The sequence below is a fragment of the Antechinus flavipes genome, chromosome 4 (assembly GCF_016432865.1).
Source record: "Antechinus flavipes isolate AdamAnt ecotype Samford, QLD, Australia chromosome 4, AdamAnt_v2, whole genome shotgun sequence".
NCBI classification, from domain to species: domain Eukaryota; kingdom Metazoa; phylum Chordata; class Mammalia; order Dasyuromorphia; family Dasyuridae; genus Antechinus; species Antechinus flavipes.
This window is the reverse complement of record NC_067401.1, coordinates 280,847,489-280,868,338: the sequence shown is the minus strand read 5'-3', so window position 1 is coordinate 280,868,338 and position 20,850 is coordinate 280,847,489.

Sequence of the window (20,850 nt, the reverse complement as noted above, 5' to 3'; positions counted from 1 at the left end):
TTTCACTTAAAGCCAATTCTGAAGGCAGTAAGATACCCACTATATTCATCCCCCTCCATTCTTTCTCTCAGATATAATAGGTTTCCTATGCCTCTTCATGAGATGTACTACCCCCACTTTACCCTTTTTCTGGTACAATGTCCTTTCCACATCAATTTCTAGAACAAGGTATACATGTATTCTTTATACATCTATATAGTCAAAATATAGTTCCCAAGATTAATCTTTACCTTTTTAGATTTCTCTTGAGTTCTATATTTGTAGATCAAACTTTTTGTTAAGTTCTGGTTTTTTCATCAGAAATAGATGAAATTCGCTTACTTCGTTGAATGTCCATCTTCTTCCCTGGAAAAAGATGCTCATTCTCGCTGGGTAAGTTATTTTTGGTTGCATACCAAGTTCCTTAGCCTTTCGGAATATCATATTCCAGGCCCTTCGATCTTTTAATGTGGATGCTGCCAGATCCTGGGTGATCCTTATTGTGGCTCCTTGATACTTGAATTGGGTTTTTCTAGCCGCTTGCAATATTTTTTCTTTCATCTGAGGGTTCTGGCATTTGGCCACTATATTCCTTGGTGTTTTGATTTTAGGATCCCTTTCAGTGGGTGATCGATGAATCCTTTCAATGTTTATTTTTTCCTCTGTTCCTATGACTTCTGGGCAGTTCTCTTTGATAATTTCCTGGAAGACAGTGTCCAGGCTCTTTTTTTCATCATGTTTTTCTGGGAGTCCAATGATTCTCAGATTGTCTCTCCTGGATCTGTTTCCAGGTCTGTTGTCTTCCCCAGAAGGTATTTCACATTTTTCTCCATTGTTTGATTTTTTTGGATTTGCTTGACTGATTCTTCTTGTCTCCTCGAGTCATTCAATTCCACTTGTTCAATTCTGATTTTCAGTGAAGTATTCTCTTCACTCACTTTTTTAAAATCTTTCTCTAATTGTCCAATTGAGTTCTTTTGTTCTGTGGAATTTTTTTCCATTTCGCCAATTTTGTTTTTTAGAGAGCTGTTTTCTGTTTCCAGTTCACTAATCCTATTTTTCAAGGATTTTACTTCTTTATCCACTCTCTCTTTAACTTTCTCCAGGCTCTTTTGCCAAGCCTCCCTCTCCTTTTCCCAAGCCTCACTCTGCTTTCCCCATTTTTCTTCTAGCTCCCTTGTGAGAGCCTTTTTAATCACTTCTATGAGGTTCATCTGTGCTGAGGAACAGACAATCTCCTCCTTTGGGGATTCACCTGGGGACTGCCTGTTTTTAGTCTCCTCAGGATTTAGAGTCTGCTCTCTATCTGTGTAGAAGCTGTCAAGGGTTAAAGTCCTCTTCAGCTTCTTGCTCATTCTGTCTATTAATCAGAGACAAACTACCAAAGAAAAACAGAAAAAACTGGAGTCTTTCTTTGGGGGGGGCTGGGTGTGTTATCGAGCTTCCTCTACAGACTGCAGGGGGCAGCAGTGAGGCACTAGCAGGACTGTGCTGCGCCTGCGCTCTGAGATCCCAAAGCGTGCTGAGTCACTGAGGGAGGGGAAGGGGGGGGGGCGGCCAGGTCCTGAGAGACTCCAGCTGTTTGGGGTTGTATTCTTCAGCCCCGGTGTTTTTAGCTTCTCTGCTGGGCTGTTGACTTGCTGCCGGAGGAAAGTATCCAAACCTGTAGCGAAGCTCTCCCCGCAGAGACGGCTACGATCACTCTCCACCCCCTCTCCAGTCTGCTCCTGTGCCCTCACTGCCGCTGCCCGCCGCCTGCGCCCGATCTAAAACCGCCCCAGCCCTCCAGTAAAGACAGACCTTTCTTGGCGGATCTCAAGGATGGCTTCTCTTGGTAACTATTTGTGGGTTTTTTTCAGTCAAGCATTGATTCAGAGGCTTGTAATGAAATGGATAGTGAGAGAAAGCGTGGAGCTTATGCAGCTGTGAGCCTCCTCTCCGCCATCTTAACCGGAAGAGGGGGGTAAATTTGAGAATATTATAAAGACAAAATCAATTAACATTGGCAACAGATTAGATATTGTCATGGGGTGAGTGTGAGTGTGGGTGTGAGAAATAATGACAATTTCAGAATGACCCCTAAGTTGAAGCCTAAGGGACTTGGGAGGATGGTGTTGCCCTATATAGTAATAACATAGGTAAGTAGAAGTTAGTGGTACATTATGGAAGGATAAATAATGAGTTCTGTTTGTACAAGTTGAATTTAAGATATTTACTGAATATATTTGTTGAGATGCCAGTACTTCCAACCTGAGAAAGTTTAGGTGATACAATCTCAAAAAAAAAAAAAAAAAAGTGAGCTGGAGCTATTGATATTTATTTTAAGGGCTCATGATGGGATACAGTATCTCAAAGCCTACCTTGTCTTTTCTTATCATATAATACCAATTGTGACATTCCAAATTATTTAATGTCAAAAATAATAGGTTAGGAAATTAGATGTTAGTATATTCCTATGTAATTTCTTAGATACATATTTGTACATACATTTATTCATACAAAAAATTTCTTAGTAAGAAAAATAATATATGTGTGTTTACATACAAAAAATATAAATATATATTATACATGACTTTTATACGTAGATATTCATGATTTTCCCTACTGAGAAGTTCTATCCCTGAAATGTTCTGTGGTTTATCTTTTCTTTCCACTATGTAACATCTGTATCTTGACTTTTATAATCTCAAGATAGTATAGGTTTTTGATATGATTACTTGTCTATATATATACATGTCTAAGTACAGGAATAATTTGGGAAGGAAGCAGAGTTTATTTGAATTCTTGGAACATCAGAATTTGATAAGAACTGATCTCAAATTACGTAAGCAAAATGTTTTTGACAATTTGTTTCTAATGCTCCACCTGAATCTAGAAATAGTGTTTTTCCTGGGAAAGGGGCAGGAATGACACATTAAGCTATTATATATTGCAGATACAATTAGGCTTGAATGCAGAATAGATTCATCTTTATTAAAACTCTTATTAAAAAAGATGATAAAGAGAGCATCTCAGAAGCTGATATGAGACAGTACTTTAAGACCTCTGGGAACGCAACCATTAATAACAACTGACTATATACATGTATAAATGCACACACACACACACACACACACACACACATATATACACATATATCTGGATGGACAGACAAATACATATATATATTTGTCTTTAGAATTTGCAAAGCATTTTTTCCTTTAGGACTCAAAATAATTTTATGAGGTAGAGACTACAAGCTTTTTCTAATCCCATTTTACTGAAGAAGAAATTCAATCTTAGATGAGTTGACTTGTCTATGTTTACATAACTACTAAGTGTAAGAAGTAGAAATTGGAATCTGTGCTTCTGACTCCAAGTCAGGGTATTTCTCTTCTATGTCATGCTGCCCTTACTTTAATGGTCTATTAGTATCTAAAATAAAACAAAATACCAAAATAAAACATTGAAAATATCAAACTATATTAGTTCATTTGTAGTTAGAAATATGTTATCTTACTCCCTTACTAGTTTGTGAATTCTTTGCGAATTCTCTTGTCCTTGTATGCAGGGCTATGTTCAATATTTGGGAATCGATTTGCCTCACCTCATCATCAACTGTGTGCTCTTGCTTTCTTTTCTTTTTCTGTTATAAAACTAAATTATTTATTGAATTAACTGAAATGCTGCCATAGAGAGAGTTTTGTGTTTCTAATTAGGTTGGCAGACTTGATTTGGGCTGGTAACTTTTTCCAAATGAGACCATGTTGAATCTGAGACTAGAATGGAATATATTGAATAAAAATAATAACAAGAATTCTCTTTGGAATCAGAATATCAGGGACAGCTATGGATAATATAAAATTCTTACTATTCAATATTTATTTCTGGAGGTTGCCTTAGATGTGCTTCTTGCTGTACTGGAATTAGAACATTTGCTCTCTTAAGACTATTTGGCATTGGGACTGTTCTTAACATGAATGGTAACAACAATAATAATAACTAGCACATAATTCTTTAAAATTTACATAATACTACAAATATTATCTCATTTAAACCTCACAACAACTTTGGGTCGTAGGCACTATTATAATTTCAATTTTACAGTTGAGGAAGCTGAAGCAAATAGAGGTTAAATGTTTAGCCCAAGATGATACAGCTATTAGGTGTCTGAGGCCAGATTTGAACTTATCTTTCTGCCTCCAAATCTAGTACTCTATTAACTGTACCACATTACTTAATAAGATTTCTTAGTCATAAGGAGATGTAAGGCTTAGTACAGAAACATATCTAATATTTGATTCAAGAACATTGGGAAATATTTGCTTTCCACTAAGAGAAATGGTATTCTTGGGACTATGTGCCAATAATACTATGACTCAGGATTGTGACAATTTTCTGTTCCATCCAATCAGACAGAATACATTTCTTAAGCACACTAGCACAGAGTGATGCCTTTTTCTTTCTCCATCATAAAAGAGTTTTAAATTATGATACAGACTTGAGAATGCTGCTGGCACATTCATGTATGCTTTTCAAATGTATGATTTTTTTCATTCTTTCCCTTTTACTCCTCCCCCTTATTCTCTAATAATGTTGGTCATACTGGTTGTAATGATGATCGTCAAAACTTTTTGAAGTGTCATTCTCAGAACTACCTGATCAGCATTCCTAAATCAGCAAGACAAGTGGCTAAGTATACTGTAATTTATGCTCATTAAGAACAATAATTACAACATTTTCCACATCCATTTTGGGATAATGTAATGCATGAATAAAAATAAATACTGTTCCAGCTCAATAGATTCTTGTTAGAAGAATATTTTTGATGATGTGAGCCAGACTTTTTGTCTTTTACTACCTAAACGACTGCATTAAGTAATCTGGCGGAAGGAATGAATAGCACATTTTGCAAAGTAAAAATGATTTCATTACAATTAATAGTTTTTCACAGTTGTTCAGCAACATCAGGCAAATAACCTTGCATAAAACCAGCAAGTAACCATTTGGAGGTCCCATTGGAAGAAGCTTATATTTACAAAAGTTTCTGTTTAAAAGGAATCAAAGAGAGTATAATTACCTTCTATGAGTTAAACAGTGAATATCATTCCATTCTAGTTAATGTGATAAACACTGTAAGGGCAAGTTCACCCTACCTCTCCCCTAATATTAAGCTTTAGTCTAAAGCATTATTTTTATCTCGAGTTTCAGATGCAGATCTGAACTTCTCATTGAAAAAAACAACTTTTTCTTCTCATCTCGAAATGACTTATGAGACAGGACTCCTTTTTCTAACAGTAAGCTGCATACAACTGTATTTAACTGTTTGAATAGACAATTTTTAAGAAGATTAAAAAAAGAAACCATGAAAGCACAATCATTTCTTGCTGAAAAATTAATTTTTTGTGCAACTCTGAATATTCAAAACAGCACATTATACCAATGAATGCAAACCTTTTCATTTTTCCCTACACAAAACATGGCATTGCCATCTGTCTGTGTCAATATAACTGTTTTTCTCCTTGCAGTCATAGCATCTGTTTCACGAGGCAAACATGCACACATATGCACATGTGTACACACACAATACACACTTAAGAATACACAGTTCTAGCAATATTAATGAAATATTTGGATGTGACATAGGATTAAAGATTTAAAGTTTGTTAGAAGGACTCAGAAGAATTATCTAGTTTCTACCCCAAATCTCTCTTTTTTTAAAATAACTTTTTATTGACAGAATCCATGCCAGGGAAATTTTTCACAACATTATCCCTTGCACTCACTTCTGTTCTGATTTTTCCCCTCCCTTCCTCCACCCCCTCCCCAGATGGCAAGCAGTCCTTTACATGTTAAATAAGTTACAATATATCCTAGATACAATATATATGTGCAGAACCGAACAGTTTTCTTGTTGCACAGGGAGAATTGGATTCAGAGGGTATAAATAACCCGGGAAGAAAAACAAAAATGCAAGCAGTTTATATTCATTTCCCAGTGTTCTTTCTTTGGGTGTAGCTGCTTCTGTCCATCTTTGATCAATTGAAACTGAGTTAGGTCTCTTTGTCAAAGAAATCCACTTCCATCAAAATACATCCTGATACAATATTGTTGTTGAAGTATATAATAATCTCCTGGTTCTGCTCATTTCACTTAGCATCAGTTCATGTAAGTCTTTCCAAGGCTCTCTGTATTCATCCCACTGGTCATTTCTTACAGAACAATAATATTCCATAACGTTCGTATGCAACAATTTACCCAACCATTCTCCAATTGATGGGCATCCATTCATTTTCCAGCTTCTAACCACTACAAACAGGGCTGCCACAAACATTTTGGCACATACAGGTCCCTTTCCCTTCTTTAGTATCTCTTTGGGGTATAAGCCCAGTAGAAACACTGCTGGATCAAAGGGTATACACAGTTTGATAACTTTTTGAGCATAGTTCCAAATCGCTCTCCAGAATGGCTGGATGTGTTCACAACTCCACCAACAATGTATCAGTGTCCCTGTTTTCCCACATTCCCTCCAACAGTCCACATTATCTTTCCCTGTCATTCTTGCCAATCTGACAAGTGTGTGGTGGTATCTCAGAGTTGTCTTAATTTGCATTTCTCTGATTAATAATGATTTGGAGCATATTTTCATATGTCTATAAATAGTTTTAATTTCTTCGTCTGAGAATTGTCTGTTCATATCCTTTGACCATTTATCAATTGGAGAATGGCTTGATTTCTTATAAATTAGAGTCAATTCTCTATATATTTTGGAAATGAGGCTTTTATCAGAACCTTTGACTGTAAAAATGTTTTCCCAGTTTATTGTTTCCCTTCTAATCTTGTCTGCATTAGTTTTGTTTGTATAAAAACTTTCCAATTGGATATAATCAAAATTTTCTATTTTGTGGTCAATAGTGATCTCTATTTCTTCTTTGGTCATAAATTCCTCCCTCTTCCACAGGTCTGAGAGGTAAATTATCCTATGCTCTTCCAATTTATTTATAATCTCATTCTTTATGCCTAGGTCATGAACCCATTTTGACCTTATTTTGGTGTATGGTGTTAAGTGTGGGTCAATGCCTAGTTTCTGCCATATTAATTTCCAATTTTCCCAGCAATTTTTGTCAAATAATGCGTTCTTATCCCAAAAACTGGGGTCTTTGGGTTTCTCAAACACTAGATTATTAAAATTATTGGCTGTCTTGTCCTTTGAACCTAACTTATTTCATTGATCAACTAGTCTATTTCTTAGCCAATACCAGATGGGTTTAGTAACTGCTGCTTTATAATATAATTTTAGATCTGATACAGCTAGGCCACCTTCATTTGATTTTTTTTTCATTAATTCCCTTGAAATTCTTGACCTTTTGTTTTTCCATATGAACTTTGTTGTTATTTTTCCTAGGTCATCAAAGTAGTTTTTGGGGAGTCTGATTGGTATAGTGCTAAATAAATAGATTAGTTTAGGTAGTATTGTCATCTTTATTATATTTGCTCTCCCAATTTGTGTGGAAAGTGTTTTGTAGATTTGCTCATGAAGTTTCTGATTTTTCCTTGGCAGATAGATTCCTAAATATTTTATACAATCAGTAGTTACTTTAAATGCAATTTCTCTTTGTAACTCTAACTGTTAGGTTTTGTTAGTGATATATAAGAATGCTGATGACTTACGTGGGTTTATTTTGTATCCTGCAACTTTGCTAAAGGTGTGGATTGTTTCTAATACCTTTTTAGTAGAATTTCTGGGGTTCTCTAAGTATATCATCATATCATCAGCAAAGAGTGATAATTTTCTACCCCAAATCTCAACAGAATTTAGTGAAATGACTAAATGACTTACTCAAAGTCACATAGCTGTTAAATGGTATAGAATATATTTGAACTTGGGTCTTCTTAATCCAAGTTCAATACTTTTTCACTATTTCCATACTGCCCGACATTTAGAGTGTGTGTGAGTGTATTAATATAAATATGCATTAATAAAAATAAAAAAATAAATATAAATATGTATGTGTAGAAATGTATACATACATATAAGTATATATCTACAGATGTATGAACACGCACATGTATACATATACAGACAGTTTAGAAACACAAGAAATTTTGGGAATATATCTTTGCAAAGACTCAATTAAATTTATCTTTATAGGGTCTTATTTTAATGACTTGAATTATCCCATGAACAGCTACTTATAAATGAAATTTGCACTGAGATCATCCATGATCTTATTTCCATTTAATCTGTTATACTTTCTTGGTAAGTATCTTGTTTGTAAATCCAGCTTTATTGTTTGTTTAATTTCTCCTTTTATTTTTGTGAGGGAGATGATAAAAAACAGGTATAATGGAATTCTCAGTAGGCTTCAAATATTTGTAGTTTTCAATATAGATGCCCACTAAGGGATGCTCCAGGGATCTTATAAAGTAAGATCACTTCAAACCAGGAACTCATGCCTCATCAGTGCTACCTGCTCATGGCCCCTTTTCCCACAATGATTAAAGAGTGCCTAAGTCAGAAAGCTTTTCATTTTATCTCTCTGCAATCCTCTCAGTTTTGTTTTTCTTTTTTATTTAGTCTTCATTCTTTAGATTGTAAACTCCTTGAGGGAAAGGAGTATCTTTTTTTTTCTTTCTTTCTCCTCCTTCTTCCTTCTTTTTAATAGTATTATTTATTTGTTATTAACATTTATTTTAATAAAAATTTTGACTTCCAAATTCTCTGCCTCCCTTTAGCCCCTCTCCCTCCCACCAATTGAAAAGGCCAGTAATATGTTAACAATATATATAAAATCACATCTGACCTATAGTAGGTACTTATTAAATGCTTATTGACTTATTGCCATCCAAGGAGCATTATGCAGCTCATGAAGCATTTAAGAATATTTCAAGTCATTTTGAGTTAACACACATTTATTAACTGTTGACCATGGATACAGTATTGGACGAGTTGCAGGGATACAAAGACAAGTATTAAATGGTCCTCATTTTCAAGGAATTAATGTTTGCAAGGATATAACTTGTACATAGAGTAGGAAATGCAAAATACAAACAAAGTAAATAGAATTTTATTTTAGCAAATGTAGAGAACTAATAATTAAAAGGATTGGGAAAGTCTTGAAGTAGAAGGTAGCACATGATATAAATACTGAAAAAAGAAGGTAGGTTTCCAAGAGGCAAAGGTAATGAGTGAGCATTTTCTAGGCACTGTGAATAGCTTTTGTAGACAAGAAAGTAAGAAATAAAATATCATGTATAGGGCTAAAATGTGGAATCCATAAAGAAAAATGATGTGAAATGAGGTATGTTGCAGTCATATGGCAATGATCTTTAAATGTCAAATAGAATGCATTTGTATCTTACTCAAGGAGTAATAGGGAGCCACTAAAACTTGTTGAATGGGATCAGAACTATTTATAGGATTATTAATTTGGCAGTTAGATAGAAGTGGTGCCCCTGCCAGAGAGACTTATTAGGAAGCTATTGCAATAATTCAGGCAAGGAATGACTAGGGACTGAATTTTCAGTCAAAAGAAGAGAAGAGAACAGATGATGACAATTGAATGGTGTAGCAAATAAAGACCTGGACTCAGAGGCAAGAAGAAATAAGTTTGAATCTTACCTTAGACATCATTAAAAATTTTTTTTTATATCTTCATAGTTTATCACTGTATTTCTCCCCCTCCTTTTCCCAGAGAGCCATCTCATATAATAAATATGTATTTTAAACTTAAAAAGGAAAAATAAGAAGAAAAAATCAGCAAACTGATTGATATATTTGAAGTCCAAAAACTTGTTGAGTATAACAATTGTGTGCCTTAGACATTTATTACTAATGATGCCTTTACCTATGGCAATCACTTAACTTTTATGAACCTCTTTTATATAATGAAGATTTTTGAATTGACAATCTTTAAGGACCTTTCCATATTTAGAACTAGAAATAGAATCTATAATCCTACCATCTCTTAATCCTATGTGAGTGACTGGATAGGTGGAATCAGCAAGTCTTGGGAGCTAAGTCAAAGGAAGTATGGAGTCGAGGATGACTTCAGGACTGCAACTTTAGAGCCTAAAAGGATGGCGGGTGCCTTCTATGCATATTAGGAAGTTAAAATGATGGATTCTGTACTGAACATACAAAGTTTGAGATACTTATAAAACATCTAGATAGAGAAGCCCGGCAGGCAGATGGTGACTCATGCTAAGGATAATCAAGGCTAAACATGTCAATATAGGTATCATCTCAATGGAGATGATAAATGAAGCCCTGGGGAACTGATGAGATTACCACTAGATAATATACAGAAAGGAGAAAATTGCTTGGAACAAATATACAAGGTACATACACATAGAGAGATGATGCATGAATGAAGATATAGCCAAAGCAATTTTGAAATTACAGTTGGAATTAAAGAAGGAAACAGAAGAAAATGATGCCAAGAAAGCATAAAGAGAAGATCCTTTCAATAATGAGAGGGGGAATGACAGAAAAGTAGTCAAGAAGAATAAGTTTTGAGAAATGGACGATGTGTTTGGCAATTAAGAGATTATTGGACAGAATACCTTCAATCATAGAGGGATCACAATTTCAAGAGACTGAGAATGAGTTTAGAAAGGATAACTAGAGGACATCTTGGTAATTTTCAGCAGTGCTAAGGAGTCATTATGAATAAAAAGATCTAATATTATGGGACACAACTTTTTGGACTCAACAGCAGGAGTAAGACCTTTAGGTAGAGCAGCATTAAATGAAAATCATCAATGAAAAAAGTAGTGGGAAATGATGTTGATAGGAAGGTGTAGATGTTGATAGGAAGACATTTTTGAATAAACTGCTGAAAGGGCTGAGAAATTAGGAGATTCTGATGAGTGAAGCTGAAGTCAGAAAAGATTTCCATGTAGATGACTTATATATATGATTGATTATATTTGACCTAACTAAACCTTTATAATTAAGAATACAGGGAAATATTAAATTGTACATGTTAACAGAGGCAAACTCATTGCTTTTCTGTGTCCTTATATGGTAGGAAAAACTAAGAACTTTACATTTATTTTTTTAAAAAGATATAAATTTCTTTTATTTTTATATTACATGTATACATATATATACTCACATTATGTACACATACATATATGCATGTATGTTTATATATAAATTATATAAACAATATAACTCCTTCTTCCATTCATAGTGCCATCTTTTATAATAAAAAAATAAAAGCAGAAGAAAAAAGAATTTAATAAACCATTATTATTGTCAGCCAACTCCGAAATCATATTCAATACTTTTAAAAAAATCTTTTTTCTTATAGATTAAATAGTACAATAAGAACCTGTATTTTAGAAATGTTTGTAGAATGAAAAGGGTGTTGCCTTTAAAGCAGAATTAAACATTCTTGGTAGAACCACACTTTGCAGGTTTTCTAGCAAGGAATTAATCACAAACAGTTCCTCCCTAAGTATTAAAGAGATCTTTATTTTGTAATGAGATTGTTACATAGGACAATAGTAGTAAGATCTTCTAAGATGCAAATACATAGTAATGCTATAAATATCATTGATAACTCTGGACCTATCCCATTAGAAGTCCTATCCCAAAAAGGTGTGTGTGTGTGTGTGTGGCGGGGGGGAATTGTATTGAAAGTCAGTGGTCCTGGCAAGTGACTTAGCATTGAAAATCTCCCTTCAACCTTTAAAATGATGACTTGAAATGTCTTTGTTGGTGTCCAAAGAAGAGCTCTATCCTCAATTGGCATATTCTGTAAAGGTCAATTCTCTTTTCTTGTATTTTTCCCACTCATAATAAGGAGCAGAGTTTTGTTTTTTTTTTTTCTTGCATGAACGAGTGATCATTAGACTCATTTCCAGATTTTCTGCAATAACTAGAAGGTTGAGACGGGTCCTTTGGATGTTGCCTTAACTCTTTCATACATTTGTGTTAAGGATAAAATCCAGTTCTTCAAGGGAAAAAATGTTAGTCGTCATTAAAGTTAGACTTCTGTCCTTAAAAAGTTAACTGTTCTCTAGTATCCTAGGGTTTTAATTTGAAACCACCTTAGATGTAGGAGCAATTGAGGTCACAAACTATATTCTCATGATGAAGTGGAATTGGAAAAATGTTGGATCTAGAATTAAAGCAGCTTCTGGATTCAAAGGAAAACTCTACCACATAACTACCTGGATGAAGTTGGGCAAGTCCTTTCACTGCTAAGAAACCCAGTTTACTCATTATAGATGGGGTGGTTATGGTCATGATGAAATAGATGATTTCTAAGGTACCTTTTAGTTTTACTCATATATATGTGTGTGTGTGTGCGCATCTATATCTATATCTATATCTATATATAACATATAGATGTGTGTATATATATATATATATATATATATATAGATAGATAGATAGATAGATAGATAGATAGATAGATACACACACATATGAATGAGCATTGTGTGTTTTGGGTTGTGAACTAGAAATATGCTTTCAAGGATATAATGAAGATCTCAATAAATGCAGATTGATACTTGTTTTTGAATTTTGATCTTCAAAGCTTTCCTGGAACACTGGGAGATGAGGTCACTTGATCAGGACTGTGTGACCAGTGTATGGGAGAACTTAAATCTAGGTTTATTTGAAAATAAGGACTCCAATGTTAATGAAAGCAGCCAACGCTTAAAGTCAGAAGGCATTGTGGACTCAGATAACGATGATGTGCACTTTGACCTTACTCTTTTCCCTTGTCAGGAAGAAGCCCAACTATTATCAGCCATGACCAAGTCCCAGACAATTTTGTTTGTATAGAATGATTTGTAAGTAGACAGGTCTGGGACCTGGTCTACCAGGTGTATTTCCTTTGGCTCCTCCTTGATCCTTTCCTCTGAGCTGTCAAATTCTTCCCTGGTACTTTCTACCCTCCTCTGAGAAAACTCCAAGGTTATGTTTCCCTTATAACTGTGTTCATGATGAAGATTTTTGCTAAGTTCTTTTCAGGACTCAGCCCACTGAGGTATACTCTCTTCTCTTTAATAGTATCTTTCTCCTTACTATATCTAATTCTGGTCAGTCTGCTAAATTCCTCTATGGTTCTAGCATACTCAAGCCTCATGGCTTTCCTTTAATGAATTCTTCCAAACTTCTTTCCTTGGTACCCCTGTTGCTCTCTTAATCTATTTTATATTTGACATGGCTGGTTCCTACTTTACCTCTTCATTTTGTCTGTAACCTCTTCTCCTAAATAAATGTACCTTTTTGGCAAAGAGAATGGCCTTTGTGAATTTGTGACATATTAATTTCAAATTAGGAATTGTTACTCTGACCTCATCCAAGAGATTGGGATTAGAGATGGAAAGGAATTTAGAGATTAATACATTCATTTCTTAGATAAGTAAACTGTGGTACAGATTGGGGAAAAAACTTGTGCAAAGCCACTCAGAGAGCAGCTAGTAAATTGACAATAAGGTTTTTATTTAATACTGAAAGTCATTCAATCATTTCAAGTGGGTTTGACCTTTTGTGATCTCATCTGGGGTTTTCTCAGCAGATGCAGTTATGATTGGTCATTTCCTTCCCCAGTGGAGCCAGTGGGTCCATTTTGTTAGGCAATCAAGATTCGGTGACTTGCCTAAGGTTACAAGATTAGTATATGTCTAACACTCCTGTGTTCCTAATTGTATGCCCACAGAACCACCAGCTACCTGAAGAGGAAGAAAGAAGAGGTACAATTCTAAAGCCTGAATTTCAAAAGGTAACACCTCAGCAGAGCCATTTCTAACTGAAAGTTTGCAGAACAGCATTCTGGTGATTTTTGTATTCTTTGTGTAGCCTATATTCTCATTTTAGTGACTTGTTCTTATTTTTTCTAGCAACATCATTCTTTGCTATTTACTTTCCTTAAGCTTTACTCCTCCCCCCAAGTTGATCTGCTTAACCTGTCAAGAGCTTCACTTTCAGGTTTTCATTCCAGGCTTTAACCAAGTCATTTCTCAAATCTGTAATATTTTATGTCGGTGAAATATTATATCAATCACAAATTGGGAAGTTCAATTTTTTTATCTGCTAGTGACATTTTTATGCCACTATCTTTAGTGCAGAGAGGTCTGTAAATACTTTTGCTATTACATACATTGGGTAGATATCAATAAACAGAGAAATGAATCACAAAAGCAACTAAATTCTGGAAAATTCTTGAAAAACCAGAATCTGTTACTAGTCAGAAGAAGAGAGGATTGCTCAGTATTCAGTAATAACAATGCCTGATGTTTATATAATGATTTAAAGTCTGCATGTAGCTCTACATATATTTAATCAGAGCCACACAGAGCACTGTGAACTAACTATGATTGTCATTTTTAGAAGAAGAAACTGAGGGGAAATGACTGTTTAAAATGGTCTGCTATAGAGTAAATATTTGCAAAAGTTTTGTTTTCTTGTTTACATCCAGGATTCCCTAAAGTCAATGTAAATTATTCTCATAATAATTTCACAAAAATATATACATAGGCAGATGATTTGGAATTTACGTTTTTGTTTAAGAGTGAAATCTATAATTTATCCCATTTGGAATTCTCCTCTCATTTAGATATCTTGAGAATCAATTCCTTAACACTATTAAAAATGTGATGTCTCCATCTTATGTTTATTTTGTCTAGTTCAGGCGAACTTCCAATCTTTTATTTTTCATACCAGTGCTGACAATTAGAGACTATAATGTTTTATTCCAAGTGTAGCACTTTGAATGATACTGATGATATTGAAAACAATTATAGAAAATTTTGCCTCATCTTCCATCTGTTTGTTATCTTCCTTTCTGTTCCAGGTTGAAATATTCTCTGAATGATATGGTGGAGATGAGTCTCTTATTGTGCTTTCTATAAGCTTGTTCACACCCTTTTGCTTCTCACTATTTTTTTTTTTTGAGTTAACAAGATATTCATGCTTCTGTATAAGAATTTAAAAATTAAAAAAAAAACCTTCTAAACCATCGTAGCTTTTTATCATCATCTCTCTGTCAGAGATAGATGTACCTCATTTGCTGTGTGCACAGTTTCTAGATTACTTTGATCTTGTAACAACTGATTTACATCACTTAACATCCCTGAGGAAATGGTTGTTTCTTCAGTGTTTTTTACTAGTTATATGATAACTCATACCAACAACATATATTTTATGTGATCCTCAATTTTAAGTATTTGGGGGCTATTATGTTGCATATCTTGTCACATAGTAATACTTATAGAGTGTTGGTATTAAAAATATGACTTTATTTCTATGGGGATCTTGTGGTTATTAAAATTATTATTATAATTATTATTATTTTGATGTTTACCAATATAGGTTACTCTTCTTTAGTTCAATTTTAGGCCAAACTTCTTGTCTATTTGTACTTCTTCATTCAGATATACATATTATAAATAGGTTGTATAGGCTATTTATTCAAATGCCTATTATAACTAGGGAAATAAACATTCTTCATTCATTTGTTTTTTCTGTGTGAATGAACAGTCAAAATTCTTTTAAATCGAGTGGTTATAAATCTTTTCTAAGAGATTCTTTTGGTATTCTGAACTGGATTTTCTTTAGGAAAATACACATAGATATATGCATAGATTACAGATACATATGACTAGATAGCCTCATAAATATGTACATATACATACATATATACATATATGCATATATACACATACATTTACACCCATCTAGATATAGCCACAAATCTATATCTGGAACAGATAATATAGATAGATGACAAACTAATGCCGGAATTGAAAAGAAGAGTAGGCTAGATTGTTTTGAGAAATTGGGAAGTACTTCTACTATCTCCAGTTTTCCATAATAATAAAAGGCCATTTTTTCAATACAAATATCAATAATTTTATTGATTTTCCTGTGTGGCAGTCAGACCTAAACATTACTGCCTCTAAAAACTAAAGATGACCATGATAGAGACAGGCATCAATGATAGAACCAATTTACTCTGAGGAACAGTAATAAAGGATATCATACAAGTCTCATAAAATAAAAGAAGCAAAAGACATGAGTTAACAATATGATAAAAGTGAAAAGTGACAAGTAGATGACCTGAGGACTCTACTGTTATCCATGGCATGTTGGGAAAAAATAGGGAAGGTCTTCAAGTTGTTTAGTGTAGTTTCTATGAACTCTTGGGAGAATATGATTAACTGAACAAGATGACTTGGTATCAATTGGTCAAGTGGATGTGAAGAAGTTGTGTCATTGTTTGGGAAGCTGTATCAGAAAACCTCTGGTTGTGACCACAGAAGGTCAATAGCCTACTCCACTTGTATATGATATTGTGCATTGACTTCTTAGGTAAATTGAAAGAAAACCATGCTATCCCAACTACAAATCATAGTCAAATTGTCCCTTTTCTAAATGCCCAGTGAAGGAATATTTTCATTTCTTAAAAGATACTTGCAACATTGTCAATAGAACGCAACTAAAAGTAATAAAAAAAAAACTTGTCTTTTTGAAAAAAAATAACTTTCATTAATTTAATACTTTTAATTCTTTCATTTCAGTAGCAAGGCACTGTGAGAATTTATTTATAGTTGGAAGACCTAAGTTCAAACCTTAGCTTTAATTCTAAGTTATATGACCATGGTTAGATGGGCATATTACTTAACCTTTTTGGGCTACAGGTTCTTCATCTGTAAAAGAGTTGACAAAAATACATAACAAAATCCTCTAATTCTATGAATCTTCTTATAGAAAAAAATACTTTTAAAGAAAATTTAGGAAAAATGAGTCGAGTTCAAATATTAAACCTACATTTGAATGAGAGGTTGAACTGCTAATTCTTGTCTATTTTATTTTGGTAAAATGAAAGTATGCAAAGCAGAGTTTTTTGGGCAGTCTGATCTGGAAATGTAATTATTTCAGTATTTCCCCATTATCTAGAAAACCCACAGGAATTATCTTATTTATATTCAAACAGCTAGTTAATTCTTACAATTAAGCAAGAAAATATCATTCCATATCCTGAAAATTTGGATGCATTTTCGAATGCAAATGAATTGTATATTTCTAGTAGAGAGTGTGACTATGCCTTTTAATTCCCTTTTCATTCTCGCCCTTATCCCTACCCCAGGCTCGGTATGCTCTCAAATGGCATATTGAGTTTAAAGTTCTTTGCAAACTTTAGAGCACTTAATAGATAAATGTCAGCTTTAAAAAAAATAAAAGTTGTGCTTAAGGGTGTGTTTTCTTTTCCATTTTCATTTCATGGTTCCTATCTTGAGGATGAATAAGCAGGTAAATGATCCCTGGAGCAGTAGCTCATTCTGAAGCAGCAGCTCTACTACTGAAATCTCTCTGGAAATGTAATGAAGATTCACATGTAGGCAGATTCTTCTTTTCCTTTTTTTTTTTTTTTTTTTTTTTTGGATTTGATACAGAGAGAAAGTAGATAACCCAGGGAGAAAGCAAACAGGATGCAGTAAAAAAAGAATCTTCCTTGTTTTTCTTCTAAGGGGAAGAAATGATTGCTTTAAACTCTGCAGTTAAGCATCTCTGACAACCACCAAATAGTTGAGTGTGTTTACAGTATCCTGGTGAGGCTGAGACAAATGCTGGGCCTTCCATAGAATGCTAATTAGGAAACTGCTCAGCTTTGGGAACGAGGGCAAAATGCCATAGCAGGATGGGTCACTGAAAAGCAATTGTGGATACTGAGAACAGATTCCCCTTTTCCCCAGCTGGAGACTCAATCAGCCTCTGTCTTGTACTAGAAGAGGGCAGTCGTTTCCTTGTGCTACAAGAAGATGTAATATTTCACATTTCTATGCCATTTTAAGGTTTTCAACATCCTTTTCTCCTAATCCTATGCTAGTAAGAATTTTGTGTGTATATGTGTGTGTGTGTGTGTGTGTGTGTATGTGTGTGTGTGTGTATTTTAAGCTTAGAATATGATTTCATCCTTATAATAAATTGGTGAGGATTTTCTCTTACCAATGTAGATTATCACCTTTTTGCAACTCATTATCTTAAAAAACATGCCTAGGATGCTGAAAGATTGTTTTTTATGAAGTCAAACAGACAGCATCTGTTAGAGAAAGGACTTAAACCAAAATCCAGAAACTAGTTTTACATTTTAGGAAATAGAGACTGTGGTATATTCAGGGTTACATTGTAGATTTATAAATTACATTTTAAAATAATTATATATAATTTATAATTTAAGCCCAATTTCTGAACTCTGAGTTTAGTACTTTTTCGATTATATCATACAGTCTCAATAAAAGTTAAGCTGCTTACTTATGGCCAGAATAAGCAAATGCAATGACTATTTTAATTCTTTAAACTGGTCCCATGATGTTGTCTACTTTAATGGTATAGATTGGTACTTGGTATGATTTCTTTTGAATTGCATTAGCTGCCAATCAGTGTCAAACTAAGAGCACAATTTTTTTTTTCTAATATGAGATTCCAGGCATGTTAGTGATGATGTGCCCATTGCCATACTTAAAGAAAACTTAATTCTTTAAACATAGAATCATTTTTTTAAACACCAACATTCCTAAGAATTGAAGTTAACAACCCTCAAAGGGTAATGAAGAGATGAGCATGATGTACATGTTATGTTACACAAGGGGAATTATACCAGAGAAGCTTTATAAAAAAAATAAGAGAAATTAAAACCAGGAATAAGCAGATAAGAAATGATGGACATAGCAAAAGTGAACCAGCAAGTGGTATGGCCTTTGAAGGCAAGGTCAAAAGAATGAGAGGTAAATCTTCAAATATTGGCTGGAAACACCTTTGATGGCTTGAGTAGGGGGATACTAGAGTTGGGGAAAAACTTCAAGTGTGTATTCATTGTATTTGAAGATAGTGATTCTACTCCTTTTGTTGATTCTATACCTTTGAGTAAAAATATATGCAGAAGTATGCTTTCCTGCTTGTTTGTATAGTTAACATCTGTATTCCTTGATTACCTATTGAAAGCTCAGTGAAATAGAAAAAAGAGGGAAGGAATTCCCTTTGTGAAATAGGAGCTTGATACTTATTCGGATCAGATACATTCACATTGGCCACATTCCCTAAACTAATGAAAACAATAGCGGTTAGATAAATAAATAGAGGGAATAGATGGCACTAGTTCACAATGTTTGGCATTCCCTTAGAGTTTCCTGTCCTATTAGTTAGATCAACTGAACTGCCAGAGAGATTATGTGGTTCTCAAATGCCTGATTATTATTGTGAATAGGATAGGACAAGTGTCAGCACCCCCTAGTTATTAAATCTCAAGCTGATTTCCTAACTTCAAGATGGGGAGAATGTGAACAATAATTCACTAGTCCTGTCTAAATCCCTTATGTGTACTGAAGATTAGTGAGGCACCATAATCTTTTTCTTTTTTTAAAAAAGGCAACTTTTCCCTCAATACCTGTTGCCATTAACTTTAGTCATATGATTTAGTCACTTTAGTTATAGAAACTATTCATTTGGTAAATCACAATTTAATTTTGTTTGCAACAGCTGGCTAATGGCTTGGTTGTTATGTGAATCCTGTCATCCATGGCTGAATAGCCACACTAGTAAATTTCATATATAGTATACAAAGCATTAAGCCAAAAAATACTACCCAGACAGAATTGTTCATTTAATTGTCCATATGAACATATAAATCTTGTTTCATTGATTTTTAACTTAGTGTATTTCCTTTGTCTTAAACACTTTTGTGAGAGGATATACAATTATATGGGAGTCATCATGCACATTGCAAAATAGGTCTTTTTAAAACTTACATTTATTTATTTATCTTTTCATAATTCATCACAAACCTTATTGAATTTTGTCCTTATAGCTTTTTTGGGGGAAAGTCTGGGCCATTATCAGTAATCCTATTGTACAAAAAGGAATTGAAGATAAAAGTAGTTAAGTAAAGTGACTTGCCCAAAGCTCCGTGTAAACTGATATCCAAATCCAGGTCTTTTGATTCCTTCCTTTTCCATCATACCAAAATTAGAGGAAATATATGGTTCAGCATTCATGTTTTGTTTTGTTTTTTAATTCTGAATTTTTTTTTTACCTCTGCCTTTTTATTGTTGTAGTTGTACTATTAATTTTAGTGTGGGGTTCAATAAGCAGTTTTGCATCAGAACTGTCATACAGAACTGCTTAAACCTTGATTATATGAAGCAAAAAGTAAAATCTCTTGAGATGAGTAATTTCATTTTAGAACTAGCTTAGATTTATGTATAAATTGAATAAGCCCTTATGTATGTTAATCCTTACTGTGAAGTTCGGGTTAGCACCCTGGATGCCTTAAATCAGCAGGAGTCAGAATAAGCAAAAGTCCTTGGTCTTTATTCTTTTTATCTTTAGGGGTAGAAGAAAAATAGGTGGACACAAGCTCTCCACAACCTCCCTTCTCCTCATCCACAGCTAAAGTGACTCTGGCTTGCCTTACTCCACCCCCTAATTCCTCCTACAATTATCTGTATACACCAAAAGATTGAGCCAGCACAGAATAGTGAGAAGGGCCATTTTCTAAGCATATGCTAATAGAGTGTTGGCCAATTGGTAATTAGCCTTAAGTGCTTGGTTGTCTGATTCCAGTGTACCTATCCAGAATTTCAGCCCTTTACACTTTACCATAATTTACTTTGTAAAAGTCACATGACAAAACTAAAAAAACCAAAAAACCAAAAAAACAAAAACCCCAAACCTTGATCCAAACCCCTATTATTATAGAAGGAAATTAACACTTAAGGTTAAGTTAATTGTCCAAAGTCAAATGTTTAGCAATCTGCAGAGATAGGATTTAAATCTAGCTCTTCACATTCCTAATTCAAAGACCTGATTTCAAAAGCATTTATAGACAGATCTAAAATAACAATTGTTTACCTTATTGTACACATGCA